The sequence below is a fragment of the Teleopsis dalmanni genome, chromosome 2, assembly GCF_002237135.1.
Source record: "Teleopsis dalmanni isolate 2A chromosome 2, ASM223713v2, whole genome shotgun sequence".
NCBI lineage: Eukaryota > Metazoa > Arthropoda > Insecta > Diptera > Diopsidae > Teleopsis > Teleopsis dalmanni.
The window spans coordinates 237,034,970-237,039,135 of NC_051847.1; positions in this window are offsets into that span (position 1 = coordinate 237,034,970).

Genomic DNA, 4,166 nt, shown 5'->3' on the forward strand with positions numbered 1-4,166 from the left:
ATGCAACAAATAATGCCTCTACGAATAGAATAGTTTTGAAATTTAACAATTAAAAATAAAAAATATAATTAATTAATTAATTCAATTATTCTATAGCTGGTTTATGATTTCGTTATAAATATATAAATACAGCAAGTAAAATTGTTAATAAAAAACTTTCATAGCAAAAGTAACAAAAACTCCAGCAAAATATGCGAACATAAAAAGTCAAGTACGGCTTTGGATCAGTTGGTTAAGGTGCGCTGATTCTGAGCTTCATATTTGGCAGGACCCGAGTTCAATTCCTGGTACTTGCAGTCTCAAAAATAATTATTTACGAATAATTAAATATAAATATTATTTCCAAGACTACTAATGATGGGTATTTGGCAATACTCGAAACAGCTGTATGGTCAGCCAAAAATTCAATTAATTAAAATAATTTAAAAAATAAATTTTTGTTGTTGTTTCACTTCTGTTCGAAAACCTCTTTATATAAGTAATTTAAAATAATGTGATATACACAAAAAATAATATTGACACCAATCTCCCCATACAATTTCTTTTACTTATTAGATCAAAAAATTTTGCCTAAACATACTGAATATTCCCAGCAACAATTCTATTTGTTTTTATGAATCTTTCAATGGAATATCACAGCAACAGTGTTACCAATATATTACACAAAAAGTGAAAAAATGCAAAACAGAGCAAAATTTGAATTATAGTACCCTTACTTAATTCTTAATAGCTCCTTTATTTGTCTCCGTTATTTTATTTGTTAGCACTTTATAATAATAAAAAGAAACCTGACAGTATTCCACGATTTCTGTTTTGCATAGCGATAGAATGACTTTTTGGTTCATACTTTGGGCCAAAAAAATTAATTTTCTGATATAAGTTTGGTATAACATTAAAACTAGTGAATCGATAGAACCAATTATTTAAGAATCATTTACTTTTAATTTAATTTATTTAGTCTTGTTAGACGCAATCCTTAGTTTGTAACTTGAGATATGGTGCAACATGTAAAGTTGTGTCGGTAAAAAAATGGACCCAGAAATGGGTTCAAACTTTTATATTTAAATAATTTTAATTAGTATTCATGTATACTATTAACTTTTTTCTGTTAATTCGAGAGATATGAAAATAAAAATTTGAATGCGGACAATTTGTCTTATTATCCAAAGTATTTATACTTCACTAAAAATATCACAAAGAAAAAAATTTAAAGGAGAATTCTCGTAGATTTATAAATTTTAATTTCTTTATTATTTTTTATTTTAATTGTAAATAATAACGCCGATAATTAAGTTATAATTAAATCAATATTTTGTGACACGTTCCACATTTGCAATTGTACAGAAAAAAGGAAACAAAAAACAAAATTGTAAAAACAAACTTTGAAGGGACCTGCTTTTAGAAGTGACCTACCTACTAATGATAGATAATCCAAGAAACATCTGAACACTGTACTATGAATTCAGTGGCGTAACTACAGGGAAGCAACTGGAAGCAACGCTTTCGGGCCCCCGAATTTAGGGGGCCCCACTGTAAATGTTTGTAAACGTTTTTTGTTGTTATAACTTCATATTGCATTTTATAAAAGATACGTAAATTTTAAATTTAAAGTACATAATATGTATGTACTTCAAATAAAATATTAAATCTATTTATAAAATAAAAAAGTTTTTCTAAGAAAAGTATGTGTCTTAATCGAGAGTTTATATGGAAGCTATATCTAGATTTAAACCCATTTGAAAATAATTTTGTACGTTGTCTTTTGCAAATATCAGTACTGTATACACCAAATTCTATTTAAATACCTTTATTAAAAACGGAGAAACCTCATATCCGATTGTTAAGTTTATATCACAGCTACAAGAAATAGACGTCCAATTTCAATCAAATCAAATGGTGAACAGGGTCGGCTAAAAGTGTGTGTGTAAAGTTTTATTCGAAGAGTTCAAAAGCTGAGAGAGTAGTTTGAACTGATACTGTACTGATATATACTTAATGGTATTTCCGACGTTTCCTTTAATACGTTATGAAAATCTTGACAAACCTTATATACCCTTTTCACATTTTTCGTGTAAAGAGTATAAAAAGAGGGGCCCCTTAGTATGTTGATAGGGGCCCTTTAGTTAGAATTTGCTTACAGGCCTAAAAAATGTAGTTACGCCACTGTACGAATTACATATATCCTTAATAAAATTATGAAGGTTTAGATGAAATTAACAAGTATATAGTGTATTCATATTTAGTTGTAACTAAAGACGTAATAGCAGCCAGAGATAAAATAATTCTGTAATGAGTAAAATAAAATAGCAATAATATTTAACTTTATAGTAAAACTAAATTCAAATGGCTATATTTTCAGCTTGTAATTATTTAGGAACAAATTTAATATATAATTTTAACGTCTTACAATTCAAACACTTGGGTATTCAATACTAATAAATTATTATCTAATAAAGTCTTTTTTAAATATAAGTTTTAAATATTACCTTATATCTAAAATTATACTATAAAAAGATTGTGTGTGTGTGTGTTTATAATTGAACGATTTCATGGGAATTAATTAACAGACTTTAAGGTTTTGGGAGTTATACTATTATTCAACATAAATTTAATTTTAATAGCTTGCAAATCATATCAGTTTTATGAATTTATTTACAACAAAGTATCTAAGCGTGTAACATTTCTAGTTTAATAAATACAGTAATCAAAAGTTGTACTTACATATAAATTCACTTGATCCTTGCGAACCAACGCTGCCTCCATTTTGTTCGGTAAGATTAGTATTTATGCTAATTGAGGAACATTTAAAACCATCATTAAAGTAGACATGATCCGACGCCGGAGTCGTTTTCATTGTATAGTTTATTTTTATTATTTAATTTGTTGGGAGTTAAATATTTAATTTACTTTGTTGAATGTTTTTGAGTATATATTATAAAATCTTTACACTTGTTTTTCTGAAATAAAAATAAATATAAAACAAAAATTAATATTTATTAAAATATATAAAGATATAATTATAATATTTTATTTTTATATATTTTTTAACTAGAATCTTTAATTTAATTTGTAGTAGTTTTGAATAGTATATTAGTAATATGGTGCAAATAATGTACTTTATGAAAAATATTAATATTATAAATTATTAATTTTAATAATATTAATTTATTTTATTAATTTTAATTTTATATATTAAAATATTATTAAATATATATTTTAATTTATTATTTTTGTCTTAATGTTAAAAAGATAATTAAAGTTTTATTATAAAATAATTTGCACAAATCAATAAATTTTATTTTATTATAATTATAATTTTATATCATTATTTATCTCATTACATATATTTATCCTACCATATTAACATAATTTTTTTTAATTTAATTACTTTGTATTTATTTTAATAGAACTATGAAACTATTTAATATACTGGAATTATTTCCTTTCATTGAAGTGTTTTGAATTTGCATTTGATTATTATTATAATTATTGTATTAATTTTTATTTAACATTATTAAGTATTATAAATGATGATTTACTTTAATATTTATGAAAAAAAAAATTATCGAAATAAAAATATAATAATCAAATAATAACTAAAAATAATTAATGATCCAACTTATAATCCAATTATATTCCAATTAAATAACTATTTACAAATATTAGAAATTTAAAAATATAAAAAAAATTTAAAATAATATAAAATAAAATAATTATTATTATAGAATTTGAATGAAAATCAAATAAAAATAAAAAACTTTTTTTATATATTACATATAATAAATTGATTTCTTTAGTAATGCCAGTCCAAATGTAATGCAAAAAATATATAACTTACATTATTTTAATTTAAATCAAAATTCTTTCAACTATTTCTAAAATCACCTTTCTTCCACTATTTATTTTGGTATTTTTATTTTTTAACTATTTCTTCTGAACTTCATCGAGGTAAGTTGTGCATTGAATTTAAATAATTTATTGTACGAATCAGAAGTTTTTAACTATAGTTTGAAAAATATTTTTATCTTTATTTCTTATAAATCATAGTCGACTTTTTAGGTTAATTAATTTTTTATGGTTCGAAACGGTCATTAATTTTTTCATAATTTTTTCAGTACCTAGAAAATATATGATTCTGATTCTATTCATTTCGTGTACAATTCTCA